The sequence below is a fragment of the Petromyzon marinus genome, chromosome 54 (genome assembly GCF_048934315.1).
Source record: "Petromyzon marinus isolate PM22_M1 ecotype Great Lakes invasive population chromosome 54, UKy_Petmar_22M1.pri1.0, whole genome shotgun sequence".
Classification (NCBI taxonomy): Eukaryota; Metazoa; Chordata; class Hyperoartia; order Petromyzontiformes; family Petromyzontidae; genus Petromyzon; species Petromyzon marinus.
Genome location: NC_133720.1, coordinates 2,519,153 through 2,536,136, shown reverse-complemented (window position 1 = coordinate 2,536,136; position 16,984 = coordinate 2,519,153). Strand labels below are relative to the sequence as shown.

The 16,984-nt window shown below is 48.3% G+C and overlaps 1 long non-coding RNA gene across 1 annotated transcript; it reads right to left on the bottom strand.

The window, feature by feature from the left end:
• Positions 1–1,858: 1,858 nt before the first annotated feature.
• Positions 1,859–15,231, bottom strand: LOC142905430 (uncharacterized). The gene is made up of 2 exons (XR_012929602.1): positions 13,869–15,231; positions 1,859–2,717 (listed from the first exon to the last, which is right to left on the bottom strand). It is a non-coding gene; the product is annotated as an uncharacterized LOC142905430 (long non-coding RNA).
• Between the last annotated feature and the right edge of the window lie 1,753 nt (positions 15,232–16,984).

Here is a 16,984-nt window from a genome sequence, read left to right as displayed (position 1 = left end):
ATTCGCCTCTTGAATCGGGTGCAACCGCAACAAACAAAAAAACAAAAATATGAACAAGAAAACATCTTAAAGTGACTATGTGTGACTGTGCAAACAGAAAATCCAGGAAAAAACAGCAAAATATTCCAGAAAAAGCACCGTACACCAACGCTGTGTGCAAAAATCCCAGTGGGATGCAAGTCAAACAACAACAACAACAACCACAAGACAACTTAGATCTAGGCCATCAGTCTAACTCCGTACGACAACAAACAAACATGGCCAAACCAAAAAAAGCTTTCGAAATCACGAAAAAAAATAAAGCCATAAAAGCAATGTAACAGTGATCACAGGAACTGTGACCGAATTCCCACAATAAACGACATAAACAACATGAACCACCAAACCATGCAGCCATAGCTGGCTGCATGAGTCACTCCACAACAGCAGGAGCATCAGTCGGAGTATCAGATATATTTTTTTCTCGAGTATTGCTGAGGACGCGTGGGTAACCCTCAAGTACCTTCCCCCTGACGCCTCCATTGTCCCCGCCACAATTCGCACACGGTAGTGGCATGGGGACTGATCCAGGCGAGGCGTTACGTCGCTTGCCAACATCGGGGACGAGTGGGGAGTGTAAAAGTCCAGAATCGCAACAAGAGATGAACAACGCCGAAGTAGTGCTCACGGTTGCAGACGGGCAAATGCGTAACGAAGCGATTCCAACCTCAGTCACAAAACGCACAGCGAGAAGGGAAACACAACACATTCCTGCGGAGGGAGCTGGTAGGAACGTTGGGTTGCTCGGTCAATGGCCAGGGTCAACGGCGGCACCACGTGGTGGATTCCGCAAATATGCCCGACTGTGAGGGCGGGCACAAGCTGGCGTGAGTAGGTGAAACGTTGAGTTTTATAAGGGCACCACGGGGTGACCGGCCCCTCCCCACCCAGCCCCACCCCTCCCTACCCTCCCCACTTAGCCCCACCCTCCCCACCCAACCCCTCCCCACCCTCCCCACCCAGCCCCTCCCCACCCAGCCCCTCTCCACCCTCCCCTCCCCTCCCCACCCAGCCCCTCCCTCCCCACCCAGCCCCTCCCCACCCAGCCCCTCCCCACCCTCCCCGCTCCACCCAGCCCCACCCCTCCCATTTTTGGATGCACGACGGACGGACGGACACAATAATCCCCTGTGGGCTGGTGTAACCAGGAGGTTCCTACCAGTATAAATGTGTCTATGAAAGCCGAACTACGGAAACAAAAATATACTCCAAATAAAAATCGGGTATCCGTGTGTGTGTTTTCTACCTGGTAACGATTTGCTTGTGTCGCAATCGAAATGTCGTATTCTATTATTTTATTTATTTTCTTTCTACGTTACTTTACCGAAAAAAACAAAAGAGTAGTTCCTGCAGTCGTGAAAGCTTCAAATAAAGTTTCAGCCGTCACCAGCCAAGCGTCTTGAAGCATCCCGCGCCGGATTGTAACGTGACCTTGTTTAAAGGAAACAGCGGTGGTGGTGGTGAACATAACACGAACTCTAGAGGCGGGTGGAGTGGGCAGTGAATGCCTCACGAGAGATCAACGAACACACGCGCTTAACGCCACGCAGAAACGAGCAAACGATGCGAGGACATTCGCCTCGACCCCGCGGTAACACCGCACGTCTCCTCTCACTCGGACCTTTGCGTACGAGGAAATAAGTAATATTTAAAAAAAAAACTTTTTTTTTAAAAACACGCTTTAATGAAATGTACCCTACTAGTAATGGAAGAAGTCCACGAAGCTTGCCATAATGTAAGGGAGCGTGGTGAATTACAGCCAACGTCAGTTGAGCGTGGACAATTAGACCCAAGGCAAAACATAACATATAAAAACGAATGTAAAAAATATTTTTATGATAGATTACAGTATTGTCATCAGTATGACATAAGTTTACTAAGTTTGCAGTCGATACCACATTGGGAAGTGGGTTAAAATTGAGTTACAAGATTTGAGGATACAACAACAGCCAGAGTGAGTTGATAGAAAGGGTGTAAAAACAACAACAATAACAACAGCCAGAGTGAAGAAATTCAACACATTCGTCACTGCTTTAAACGGATACAATAAAAACAATAGCCAACATATCATACAATGGCCTTTCTTCATAATTCAGTTAGGTGCTATGAAGAACGGCCATTGCCCGAAACGTCACCTGTTATATATTCACTTCATTTTAATCCCCCACACACGACGAATGCCTCGAGTAGCTTTGTTGTTAATTGTGTTCGTGCACCACTGCCAACGCAGCAGCAGCAGCATCACCACCACCACCGCCAGACACTTTAGTATTTTTCCAGTGGAATTTCAAACCAGCCGCTGCACGCGCGACTGTCCAGGGGTTCTGCACGGCACAATCGCGCACTCCATGGCATCGCGACCCGATGGGACGGCGAATCTGAATCTTCTTTCTCGGGGGGGGGGGGATGGTTATGAGCGGGCGTTGTGAGTGACCTGAAGCTGCGCCGCTCCGCCGCTCCGCCGCAGACAGCATTCGATGAATGAACGAATGGAATAATTGGAGCGGCTGAATATTTTCTCGGGCAGGCTTGCGGGCAGCGCGAATCGCACGACAGATTTACACGGGAAGGCAGCGGGACATGTAAATTACAGAAAAAAGGCACGCCGCTGAAATGCCTTCAAACAATAAAAGGGCCCCTTGCTGTGGGTGACGGGGTGAAGTGCCCTGCACGTCTCCCTGCAAACACAAAAGAACGGGACATTGTTACAGCACAAAGCATATTTCATGGTTAAACTCTTGCACCGAGGCACGCACCATTCCCTACTCTTCAACTCCCATCGTTCACTCCGAGGTGCAGGCAGATAGAGGGGGCGGGCGAGAAGCCTCGTGGGGTGTGCGCCAACGGATTCCAGTTAGTCGCCGTGATGATTTTTTTAACCGTCCAATGTTACGCGTCGGTGGCCAAAATCAAGTCTGCAAGACGACGGTGACCCCCCCCCCCCCCCCCCGTGATCGTGACAGAAGAAAACTTCAAATCTAGATTAAACAAACAAAAAAAAACACAAGTTTCAAGCAACACGCAGACATGTGCAAAGAACGCACGGCCGTTTTGTGCATTACGCAAACGCAATCATCGTGAAGTGAAGAAGTGCATTGTGGCCATCTTGTCTCAGGTCACCGTCAAGATAGTTTTGAGTCGATGCGACCGGCTGACTGACTGCCAGCAGTGATCCAGTCATAGACAACCCGTGGACCCGATTCGTCGTCACGCGGTTTCATCAGCACAGTACTGCTGCAAAGTCTGCTTCTGGGAACAATATCAATCGCCATGCAAACGCATACGCCAGTGGCGACATGAAATCGGAACCTGGATTGGACATCCACTTGGTCACCCTGGCCTAAATTTGTACTTGGTATTGCGGGCTAGGAGCAGTGGTTATTGCAGTATAACAATGCAGGCATGCAAATGAAAGAAAATAGTGGATATTTTGGAAATTCTGAAAATATTATTACTAATAGTATTGTGTGGTTAATATCAATGTTGGAGAGACAAAGGTGGCTGGGCAGAGCAGTGGCCACACTTTCATGTCATGCGCAGTGCTTGCGCTGAATAGGTGCTCATTAACAGCACTTGCCTTAACTGGACATCTGTCAAAAAGAGCTTTATGGCTCATCGGATTCCTCCAGTATAAATAAATATTCTGATTATGATTCTGAGCCTATGCAGCAAAACAGCCAGAGAACAGGGTTTTTGGTCTTTATTCTGTACTCAATGTGCATGCATGTATGTATGTTGATGTAAGAATGTAGTCATAACACACGTGAGTAGTCAAAGACTTGTGTATTTGATGGAATCCTAAGAGAGCCTTGGTCTGAATCTGCGAACCATTAGAATCCTAATGGAGCATTTATTTGGGTCCATGAATCCTAAGAACCTCAAGGGAGCACTAATCTGGCTTTCTGAGTCTTAAGCTAGCCTTAGTCTGGCGTTGTGAACATTACAAACTTTAAAGAAGCCTTTGTCTGGATCTTTTAGCCTTAAGGGAGCCTTGGTCTGCCTTTGTGAAGCCTGCAAACTTTAAGAGAGCCCTAGTCTAGTTCTAAGAATTCATTTTAAAGATTTTAATGGCTCCTTATTATGGTTATACGAAGCCTAAGAACCTTAGGGCAGCCTTAAACTCACCCTGTAAAGCAAAAGAGCATCGTGTGACACACTCGTTTTAACAGGGGCACGTAATCTCCTTTTACATCTTAACACATTTTTATTATATACTTTCTTATTTTACCAGGTAAGCCCCACTCAGCTATATGGCTCTTTTTCAGAATCGACCTGGCCACAAATGAAAGCTCAACGAAGTGGCTTATCATGTGGAAATGTATAGCTGCCAAATACTCTAAACGCAGTTGTTGTTTCTAAATGTGGAGGGAAGCACAGGAGGACCCGGAACAAAAATCCACACGACCACGGGGAGAGAGAAACGCAGACTCCAAATACACAGGCATCAGGGTCAGGATCGAACCCACGAAATCCTGTACATCAGGCCAGGCGGTTAACGCCTCACCACCGTGGAGCCCCAGATACAGGAGGCCCGTGATGCGTTGTCTATTGCTATACGTACGTGGAACTTCTTTCGCACCGCACATAGACAACCGTGTTTGTGTGTGTCCTGCCTACACCGGCGTACCTTACGCCTTCAAAAGAAACAACACCGGCACGACTTTTGCTGTCGGCCATGCGCCACGCAGACGGCGTCACAATCGTGCCGCACGCACCCCCGAAAGTGACGCACTTCGTTGTGAATTAGACAGGAGAGAGTAAATGTAATTTCAAATTAATGAATTAATCCTTACGTATATTATGCAGCAGACTGATGACATATATATTCCCCCCCCCCCCCGCAAATCATTATTGAATTTAATGAGTTTTGATAAGGTCGGACACAAAAATTGACGGTAAATTGCCACACTCGCCGGAAGGCATGGCTTTCCATTATGCTGGGCTCAACTTCTTAGTCCATTGTTATGACAATGAAAGCACTTTAGAGGGAATCACTTTTTGGAGGGGAGACATTTGCAGGTTTATAAATGTTTATCAATGTCGCTTCATTCCCTCGTATCCAGACAAGGTAAGGGGAAAAAAATCCCTTTTTTTTACGTTTTAATAACACAGGCCCACGTTATGTTACGTGCCCTTAATTTAACTCAGGCATTTACCAAACCTTGGCGATTTTTTTTTATACTTTGTTATTAATAGACATGTGCATGTAGTTAAACACAGCCTTTGGCAATGTGCTTTGATTTGTAAAGGAAAATAGCTACACAATTTCGGAAGAATAGATTTTATTTTATTATAATATTCCATCTTTTGTCAAGCCGCAGTTGGATGACGGCCTCCCCCATAGGGCTGTTTGACGATACTTCACGTGGCCTCAAAGTGCACCTAGCCTGGCACAAGTGCCGCGGTGACGTCACCGCCACTTCGTGACAAACGCTGGTTATTGTTGCTGACCATACTTCACCGTGCTGGTCAGTGCAGGATGGTGTGAAGGTGAGATGCAGGAACGGTTCAGATTTCATCCGCCAAAGATGTTCGCCATGGCCCGTGATCGAAATAGTATCTCCAGGTTCATCGCGCGAAGCCCTAACCACTGCCCACAATCAGGTAGTAAATTAGTAATTTCTACAGTAATTGGCCACTCACATATTCTTCCTCTTTGGATTTTATCACCAGTTATCTCACCATTGTCCAATCGATCATGCCAAGAGAGAGAGAGAGAGCAGGAAATTGTTTCTGGAACTTCTGCAGCAAACTATAAACTGTGTTTTTTATTTAACCAGGTAAGGCCCACTGAGCTATATAGCTCTTTTTCAGAAGCGAACTGGCCACAAATGATGGCTCAACGAAGTAGCTTATCACGTGGAAATGTAGAGCAGCTACATACTCTCAATGCATGTTTACAAATGTAGAGGGAAAAATCGGAGGACCCGCAGAAATATGTACACGACCACCGGGAGAACATGCAAACTCCAAATATATCACCAGCAGGCGTCGGAGTCGGGATCAAACCCACGACCTTCTGTACACTTGGCGAGGTAGTTAACATCTCGCCACCGCGGCGCCCAACGGAGCAACCTGTAATGCTGCACTTGGGCGAGCCCACTTCAGTCAGCCATTCCTACGCAGCACAAGACGACAATCCTCACAATCTGTAGAGAATGGACCACCAAGTTCCGTATCATTGCGGGGGTGCGAGGGGGGGGGGCAAGTGGCCATGCTTTGGTGTTCTTGCCGTTTATCAGAAAAAAAAGTACATTGCATTTTTAGAAGTGTATTATTAATCCAGGACCATATTTGAAAAACTTGAAATTCACAACTTACAGCCTTTGGGAAGATTATAGTTCAGCCTCTGGCTGGGGGGGGGGGGGGGGGGCGGCGACTAAGCCCGCAGGAGGGGGGGGGGGGGTGAGAGCTCGATCAGAATGCACGACGATGGACAAAAGCAGATTGTATCGTCACTCTGTTAGGGTTTAGCATTTACTGCAATGTTGTTTAACACTGATGATATCGTGTTCATTGCCCCCCCCCGCCCACCCCCTTTAAAACAAAGTCATGCTATAGGACTGGTACGAGCACGTGTCAATCAGTCAATGCATTCATAACATAGAGTGCCTGTCTAAAAGTGTTATTTTTACTGATTCTATGGTGACCGGTCTGGGACCACCTGCTCTCTGCTGGTGAAATCCTGGTTTAATCACGGGTGGCTTCAATCAAACTCAAGATCTCAGCCATGCTGGTTCAATGCTTCGACACGGCCATTTCGAGCCCACCTGAACCACCCAGCCCACCCGGACCTCGTGGCTTTTGGCCACAGAGTGGCTATCGAATCAACAAGAGTTTTTGTTTTAATTTTTGTATTTGTATTTTATATATATAGATTTTATCTACGTGACTTTTACCGAAAGATCCAAAGAATACGAGATAACAGGCAAGGGTGCAGCCCTGCGATTGCTCTCTCGCGCCGCTGGTGGTGGAAGGGCCTCCGTTTTAAAAGCGCACTGGAGGGCACCCCCACCAGAAAGAATTTGGCCTACTCTTCCACGCTGGCCGCACCTCTTGGGAGAGGCGACAACACTCCACGTTTTACCCCACCACACGCGAGCTGCCGATCGACTAACCGTGGTGTAGCCATTTACCTCTGTATACAGCCGGGTGGGATTTAATAAATGTGCGCCGTCGGTCCAACTTCCGCGCCGAGAGATCAAACCGCGGCACGGCTCTCAGCACAAGACGCACGGCATACGCTCGCGAACACATATTTACGGCGTCAAGAGAATGAATTGTTATAAACACAGGCGCGCATTGTGCGAAAATTTCATCGTTTAAACATTGGCTTAATGGTCCAAACGCGGGCAAATATTTGCTTGTATAATACGTTATAGAGCAGACCTTTATACACACAGTTTTGTTTTATGCAATGCGCTCTCAGGCACTACTCTCAGGTATAAGATGTTGTTACGCTGCATAATAAAAAAAAAAGCATCGCAGATATGTAAGGTTTTAATTGTTGAAAAAAAGTTCCATTGTTAAATATAAAAAAACAGTTACGCTGCAAAATATAAATAATTACTCTTATTTTTGTGGAGTACTTTAAACAATTTAGACGAAGGACAGTATGCGGAAATTCTAAAAATAACGGCATTGCGTGGGGGAGGAGGAGGTGGTGCTTGCCGCCCCAGCGGTCTGAGTGTTCGCACGCCGGGCTTGAGATCCAGAGTTCGCCGGTTCGACTCCATCATCTCCTGCTGCGTCCAGTTGAAACAATGGGACGAGTCTCTTAACCGGCTCGTCCACCTCCGCCCACCCAGCCGGCATGCATGGGTTCACCACAGCCTAGTCGATCGGCAGGAGTTAGACTGATGGCTTTAATCTAAGTTGTCTTGTGGTTGTTGTTGTTGTTTGACTTGCATCCCACTGGGATTTTTGTACGGTGCTTTTTCTGGAAGTTTTTGCTGCTTTTTGCTGTTTTTTTTCCTGGATTTTTCTGTTTGCACATAGTCACTTTAAGATGTTTTCTTGTTCATGTTTTTTTTATATGTTGCGGTTGCACACGATTCAAGAGCAGAATTGGCTCACAGGGCTAAATGAAAACTGAAGGTCACGCGCGGTGGGTTAAAGTGTGGGTAATCCCACCTCTTCCAAAACGTTTGGCCAGTGTGGAAGAGTAGGCCAAAGTACCCTCCCTAGAGTGGCACTCTGGAGATCCCTCAAGTGGAGGACCTTCTGCCAGCGGTGGCGTGAGAAAGACATTGTAGGGCTGCGCCTTTTGCCTTTTTTTTGCAGCGATGTTTGAGTTGTGTTGGGGTATTTTTTTTACGTAAAAAAAATTCATTGCAAAATATCTGAGGCTCAGTGAATCAAAGCGATGCACTAATGGGACCAGTTAAAATCTACGCACAAGAGTTCACGGACTATGTACACACAACCAGTCTCGTGGAGATCTTCCTATTTTTCGGTTATAAAATCTCGGTTTTGCAATTACCGCAACTGCATGTTCAATTAACTTTAACTATATGTAATTAACGCCGAATATTCATTTCAAAATTATTAAATTCAGCAATTTCGCCGCTATTATCGTCAGCATCCAGCACAGGGCTTGCGAACCTCCCCGTGACCCATCAGAGCGTACACTCGTCCACGTTTGCAACAATCTCATCCACTCAAATAATAAGGAAGCAAAAATAGACGATCCACCTCGGGAGACATTAACCCCCGGCAGTGCGGTGGGATCATGATGACGGAAGAATGAAAAATCCTAAATCATTCGTGGTGGTGGTGGTGGTGGGTGGAGTGATGGCGCAGTGGATAGAGCACTATCGCTATGATCCCCGGTGACTTTGGTTACATTGTCAGCCATCAGTAGCAAACCACTTATCACCACCAAACCCGCATTGACCATCGTGGTGAAGTATGGTCAAAATGGGATATAGTTGCTATCAATTAGGTAAGAAGCAAAAATGGGACACCTCCGTATTTACATAGGGCTGCACATTTTTCCGAACAATACATTTGTAAATTGTTATGACAAATTGTTAAGTGACTGTACCACGTTTACAGTCGATGAAAAGGCATAAAGAATAACAAAACCCAGAACATTTGTCAGTAACACCGTGGCCTTGAAAAGAAAAGTGTTAAAATATGCGACGACGATTCAGGCAATGACTCTTCTTTCACAGCTCTTACAGAGAGAAAAAGGGAGAGAGAGAGAGACAGAGAGGCCACGACCTCTCGTTGACGCATCTGTTGAGTTGTAACGTTTACTGTTACCGCTTAAGTGGATTGGGCTGGGAATGAGATGAAGTAGCAAGGCATGGGCTGAGCACGGAATTGGGAAGTCGCGCTGCGAGTCAACGTGGCACGGAGGGAGGGATGGCAGGAGGAATGGGGTGAGTGTGGGCTGTGTTCTAATAACAATATACATTTCACGTTTAACATTTACCAGGTACGCGTCCGATTTTTTTCTCCCCCCCCCCCCCCCCCTCGTGTTAAACCTCGGCCGACAAAGGGAGCCTCGAGGTCCCTTGAGCCTGTGTGCTTCCGCACCGACAGTGTAATTGAGGAAGAATGAAGAGACGCACGAGAGATGGTGGCTGCAAGTTGGCAGTGGCTCAGAGGTCTCGCGATGAGCACGAAGGTGGCGCATTGCGGGACGCATCCTAAGACGGGGGTTGGGCTGAAGATATTGATGAAGATAATTCCGCAAGGAAAAATGGGACGGATGGGAAGATGATAGAAATGGATCAGTTGGTGGAGCATACTGAGACAGTGTGAGGCACTTGGTGAGACAGTGTGAGGCACTTAGTGAGGCAGTCTGAGGCACTTGGTGAGGCAGTGTGAGGCACTTGGTGAGACAGTGTGAGGCACTTGGTGAGACAGTGTGAGGCACTTTGTGAGACAGTGTGAGGCACTTGATGAGACAGTGTGAGGCACTTGGTGAGACAGTGTGAGGCACTTGGTGAGGCACTTGGTGAGACAGTGTGAGGCACTTGGTGAGACAGTGTGAGACACTTGGTGAGACAGTGTGAGACACTTTGTGAGACAGTGTGAGGCACTTGGTGAGACAGTGAGGCACTTGGTGAGGCACTTGGTGAGACAGTGTGAGGCACTTGGTGAGACAGTGTGAGGCACTTGGTGAGACAGTCTGAGGCACTTGGTGAGACAGTGTGAGGCACTTGGTGAGGCACTTAGTGAGACAGTGTGAGGCACTTGGTGAGGCACTTGGTGAGACAGTGTGAGTCACTTGGTGAGACAGTGTGAGGCACTTGGTGAGGCACTTAGTGAGACAGTGTGAGGCACTTGGTGAGGCACTTGGTGAGACAGTGTGAGTCACTTGGTGAGACAGTGTGAGGCACTTGGTGAGGCACTTAGTGAGACAGTGTGAGGCACTTGGTGAGGCACTTGGTGAGACAGTGTGAGGCACTTGGTGAGACAGTCTGAGGCACTTAGTGAGACAGTGTGAGGCACTTGGTGAGACAGTGTGAGGCACTTGGTGAGACAGTGTGAGGCACTTGGTGAGACAGTGTGAGGAACTTTGTGAGAGTGTGAGGCACTTGGTGAGACAGTGTGAGGCACTTGGTGAGGCAGTCTGAGGCACTTGGTGAGACAGTGTGAGGCACTTGGTGAGGCAGTGTGAGGCACTTGGTGAAACAGTCTGAGGCACTTGGTGAGACAGTGTGAGGCACTTGGTGAGTCAGTGTGAGGCACTTGGTGGGACACTTGGTGAGACACTTGGTGAGACAGTGTGAGGCACTTGGTGAGACAGTCTGAGGCACTTAGTGAGACAGTGTGAGGCACTTGGTGAGGCACTTGGTGAGACAGTGTGAGGCACTTGGTGAGCCAGTGTGAGGCACTTGGTGAGGCACTTGGTGAGACAGTGTGAGGCACTTGGTGAGGCACTTGGTGAGACAGTGTGAGGGACTTGGTGAGGCACTTGGTGAGACAGTGTGAGGCACTTGGTGAGACAGTGTGAGGCACTTGGTGAGGCACTTGGTGAGACAGTGTGAGGCACTTGGTGAGACAGTGTGCGGCACTTGGTGAGACAGTGAGGCACTTGGTGAGGCACTTGGTGAGACAGTGTGAGGCACTTGGTGAGGCACTTGGTGAGACAGTGTGAGGCACTTGGTGAGGCACTTGGTGAGACAGTGTGAGGCACTTGGTGAGACTGTGAGGCACTTGGTGAGACAGTGTGAGGCACTTGGTGAGGCACTTGGTGAGACAGTGTGAGGCACTTGGTGAGACAGTGTGAGGCACTTGGTGAGACAGTGTGAGGCACTTGGTGAGACAGTGAGGCACTTGGTGAGGCACTTGGTGAGACAGTGTGAGGCACTTGGTGAGGCACTTGGTGAGACAGTGTGAGGCACTTGGTGAGACAGTGGGAGGCACTTAGTGAGACAGTGTGAGGCACTTGGTGAGGCACTTGGTGAGACAGTGTGAGGCACTTGGTGAGGCACTTGGTGAGACAGTGTGAGGCACTTGGTGAGGCACTTGGTGAGACAGTGTGAGGCACTTGGTGAGGCACTTGGTGAGACAGTGTGAGGGACTTGGTGAGGCACTTGGTGAGACAGTGTGAGGCACTTGGTGAGACAGTGTGAGGCACTTGGTGAGGCACTTGGTGAGACAGTGTGAGGCACTTGGTGAGACAGTGTGCGGCACTTGGTGAGACAGTGAGGCACTTGGTGAGGCACTTGGTGAGACAGTGTGAGGCACTTGGTGAGGCACTTGGTGAGACAGTGTGAGGCACTTGGTGAGGCACTTGGTGAGACAGTGTGAGGCACTTGGTGAGACTGTGAGGCACTTGGTGAGACAGTGTGAGGCACTTGGTGAGGCACTTGGTGAGACAGTGTGAGGCACTTGGTGAGACAGTGTGAGGCACTTGGTGAGACAGTGTGAGGCACTTGGTGAGACAGTGAGGCACTTGGTGAGGCACTTGGTGAGACAGTGTGAGGCACTTGGTGAGGCACTTGGTGAGACAGTGTGAGGCACTTGGTGAGACAGTGGGAGGCACTTAGTGAGACAGTGTGAGGCACTTGGTGAGGCACTTGGTGAGACAGTGTGAGGCACTTGGTGAGACAGTGTGAGGCACTTGGTGAGACAGTGTGAGGCACTTGGTGAGACAGTGAGGCACTTGGTGAGGCACTTGGTGAGACAGTGTGAGGCACTTGGTGAGGCACTTGGTGAGACAGTGTGAGGCACTTGGTAAGATAGTGTGAGGCACTTGGTGAGACAGTGTGAGGCACTTGGTGAGACAGTGAGGCACTTGGTGAGACAGTGTGAGGCACTTGGTGAGGCACTTGGTGAGACAGTGTGAGCCACTTGGTGAGGCACTTGGTGAGACAGTGAGGCACTTGGTGAGACAGTGTGAGGCACTTGGTGAGACAGTGTGAGGCACTTGGTGAGGCACTTGGTGAGACAGTGAGGCACTTGATGAGACAGTGAGGCACTTGGTGAGACAGTGTGAGGCACTTGATGGTGTGAGACGGTTGGACAGGACCTGCCACGAGAGACGTTGAAGATCACAAAAGATGAAATCCAAATGTCATGGACATCAGCCCTCAATTATGAGGATGATAGGGATGAGTTTCAGATGACATTTTTTTGGATATCAGATTTTTTTAGCCCAGTGTAAGATTTAGTTTAACATTTTTTACCTGAATGTATTAGGCTTGAATAACTCTTGTTGTTTATCCGTGAAATTTAATCGTTTTAATATGTATTTTTTCATTAGTAATTGAATTTTAATTTATTGCATACATTGCCGTGAGTAAAACAATATTCAAATGTAAAATATTTTACATGAAAGTGTTTTAGAATTTAATGTGTTTCTTCCAAAAGTGCCGTAACGTGATATCATTGCCCTGGAAGTGACACGATTGACGTGGAGTTATTTCCTGTGATAGTACATTTTCAGATCAATCCGAAATAAAAAAAAACTAATTTTCAGATAAATAATAAATGCTGCAGGCCTGATTTTCAGAATTTTTCTAATTAATAAGAAAATTGGGAACACATCCCTAAAGAATGTAACGGGATCGATCCAGTGACTGCATTCGTGTGTGACGGTGGGTAGCGGCGGTGTAGCGGCTAGTGCACTGCACTATGAACCCGACGACCCGAGTTCATATCCTTAGCTCTTTCGGTAAAGTCACGTTGAAGGGAAACAATAAAATAATATATTTTATTATTTTATTGTTTCCCTTTTTCCCTTCAACGTGACTTTACCGAAAGAGCTAAGAATATGAATTACTGCAGTCACGAAAGCTTTAAATAAAAAAAGACACGAGTTCAATTACCGCTCACGGCCATCAACACCAGTGACGATTATCTGAACCTGTCATGGGTTTCCCCTAGGTCGATTCAGCCTCAAATGAGCACTTGGGACGGTGTGTAAACATCGCCACGAGGGAGACAAAGGCGGCCGGGCGTGGTGCTGGCCACCCGCCCCCTCGTGTGCCGTGCCGGCCTTCATTAGGTGCTACTCGCGAACAGCATTCGCCCCACCAGTCTGTCAAGGATGTGCCGTGGGAAATCTTTGTCTCTGTGTGTTGACGGTGTGCGGTCTGTAAGACGCACAGCTTTCCGCGCTGCTAACCCCAACGTTTGGCAACGTGCACTACGACTTTATCGCAACAACTGGCAGAGTCTTTGCTTCTCCTTTCGTGTGGAGTAATAGCAGGTTAAAGACGCAATTCTAGATGTTGTTATCCAACTGAAATATCTGTTCAGAAGCAGAGTTGGACCTCTCCCCAATCTTCCAGTAAAGGCATGAAGTCGGCAGGAGCGGAGTGTTTCACGACGCGATCGACGATGGTTTGGGATTCGTGGCCACGCACCTCCCAGGCCGCCGAATTCTCGATGGAGTGCAATTTCTGGCGTGGGCCATTCCCGCTCCTCATTCGGTTCACGGTCGACCATTGGCAGCGTGGCAGGTACCTGGAACCGGTGGAGGTTCCAGGTACCGGATGAAGCGAAGTGCGGGGCCTGTAGCATATGTTGTTATAAAGGGGCCCTAAATAAAAAAAACAACACAAATATTAAAACACAATTTTTTTACTTGCACAGTGAAGTAATTATACGTTTTCAATTGCCACACAGCCAGATAATACGACAAATCGCTAACCTTAAACGCCCAGCCGTTCGTAAAAGTCGAAGGCGGTATAGCACTGTAGTAATAGAGCGAGTGCAGAATCGCTGAACCGGAATTGATAGCTTGAAAGCGTTTAGCGCGGGGCCCTTGAGAGTAGCATATGTAGGGACTTTTGCTACGAGGATAATCCGGCACTGGGATGTTGGATGGGTCTGGTCCTCCCGGTACGAGATGTGTTCATGGAGTCTCCGCGTCGCACGTACATCGCTTGCCGGGACACGTCCCGCGAGTGGCCGTCTGCTGGACACCAACACTCGGTTTAACTTTCACGGAAATCCGCTTATTTTTTTGTTACTTAATTTGATTCACCTGCCGTTGTACTTTTTTGTGCCGATATATTTCTAATCTTTTTTTTTTAATGCGCGCTCGTTTGATGCCTGCCGGCGAGACAGCCACCGCGCATGATCTGCACCCCCCCCTCCTCCTTCCAAACCCCCCGTTAGTTCTGGAGCCAATAAACAAACGCGAGAGGCCGTTGGCTACAAAGCGTCTCCCGTTTGTAATTAACACAAGGCCCGATCGCGTGGGTTTTGAGCAACAACGACAACAACGAAAAAAAACCACCCGAGCCCATGCCGCCGGGCACCCACCAGCCGACAACACTCGCCCACAGTCGCGGTAAAAGGGAGTCGCGTAGCCCCAGGGTGCTGGAGGTGGGGATGGGGATACTGAGCCAACCCCACACACTTCCACCGCCACCTTCCAAAGGCTCAGCGCACCACCCTCCCCCCTCCTCCTACCTCCCCTTCTTGATTGAGCGTTGCAGCCTTTCTTCATGCGAGCAGGGGTGGGGGGTGGGGGTGTTGAGAACCGAGACGCTGAATGAACGGGCGAGCGAAATGCGCGTGTCGTATTGTTGTTGTTGTTGCTGCTGCTCAATGTGGTCGTTGTTTTATTCGCGCTTTGTTTTACATTGACTCTCGTTTCCACGCCCGGATCTCTCTCCCCCCACCCCCATCTCTCTCTCTCTCGACGTCCTCCCCTTTAAAACCAAGGTCACGGCCACAGGGCTGCAGTGGAAGGTTCACATGCGGTTGTTATTATGATGATTGCCATTCTGCCAAACGACCGTTTGGGACTTTAACGATGTAAATTAATATGCACAATGATATCGTGCGGGCCGGGGTAAATATTGCCACGGTGGTAAACTCCGGCGACCTGAGCTAGATTCCCGGCAATGGCTACGCGGGGTGAGTTTGGGTTGCCACCTCTCCTGGTTTTTAGCAGCAACGTTTCGTTTTTGAGGAGGCAGCTGTCCTGTGTAATCTGTAAGTATTCTCACGGCATAAACAATCCCAGGGGTTTGTCGGTTGTGTAACAATGCGCGCACTCAAGACGATGCTTGTATTCTTTGGGTCTTTCGGTAAAGTCACGTACAGTGAGGGAAGAAAGTATTTGATCCCCTGCTGCTTTTGTACGTTTGCCCACTGACGAAGAAATGATCATTCTATAATTTTAATGGTAGGTTTATTTAAACAGTAAGAGACAGAATAACAACAAAATCCAGAAAAACGCATGTCAAAAATGTTATAAATTGATTTGCATTTTAACGAGGGAAATAAGTATTTGACCCCTTTGCAAAACAAGACTTAGTACTTGGTGGCAAAACCCTTGTTGGCAATCACAGAGGTCAGACGTTTCTTGTAGTTGGCCACCAGGTTTGCATACGTTTCGGGAGGGATTTTGTCCCACTCCTCTTTGCAGATCTTCTCCAAGTCATTAAGGTTTCGAGGATGACGTTTGGCAACTCGAACCTTCGGCTCCCTCCACAGATTTTCAATGGGATTAAGGTCTGGAGACTGGCTAGGCCACTCCAGGACCTTAATGTGCTTCTTCTTGAGCCACTCCTTTGTTGCCTTGGCCGTGTGTTTTGGGTCATTGTCATGCTGGAATACCCATCCACGACCCATTTTCAATTCCCTGGCTGAGGGAAGGAGGTTCTCACCCAAGATTTGACGGTACACGGCCCCATCCATCGTCCCTTTGATGCGGTGAAGTTGTCCTGCCCCCTTAGCAGAAAAACACCCCCAAAGCATAATGTTTCCACCTCCATGTTTGACGGTGGGGATGGTGTTCTTGGGGTCATAGGCAACATTCCTCCTTCTCCAAACACGGCGAGTTGAGTTGATGCCAAAGAGCCCCATTTTGGTCTCATCTGACCACAAAACTTTCACCCAGTTGTCCTCTGAATCATGCAGATGTTCATTGGCAAACTTCAGACGGGCATGTATATGTGCTTTCTTGAGCAGGGGAACCTTGCGGGCGCTGCAGGATTTCAGTCCTTCACGGCGTAGTGTGTTACCAACTGTTTTCTTGGTGACTATGGTCCCAGCTGCCTTGAGATCATTGACAATATCCTCCCGTGTAGTTCTGGGCTGATTCCTCACCGTTCTCATGATCATTGCAACTCCACGAGGTGAGATATTGCATGGAGCCCCAGGCCGAGGGAGATTGACAGTTCTTTTGTGTTTCTCCCATTTGCGAATAATCGCACCAACTGTTGTCACCTTCTCACCAAGCTGCTTGGCAATGGTCTTGTAGCCCATTCCAGCCTTGTGTAGGTCTACAATCTTGTCCCTGACATCGTTGGAGAGCTCTTTGGTCTTGGCCAAGGTGGAGAGTTTGGAATCTAATTAATTGGCTGCTTCTGTGGACAGGTGTATTTTATACAGGTAACAAGCTGAGATTAGGAGCACTCCCTTTAAGATTGTGCTCCTAATCTCAGCTCGTTACCTGTATGAAAGACACCTGGGAGCCAGAAATCTTTCTGATTGAGAGGAGGTCAAATACTTATTTCCATCA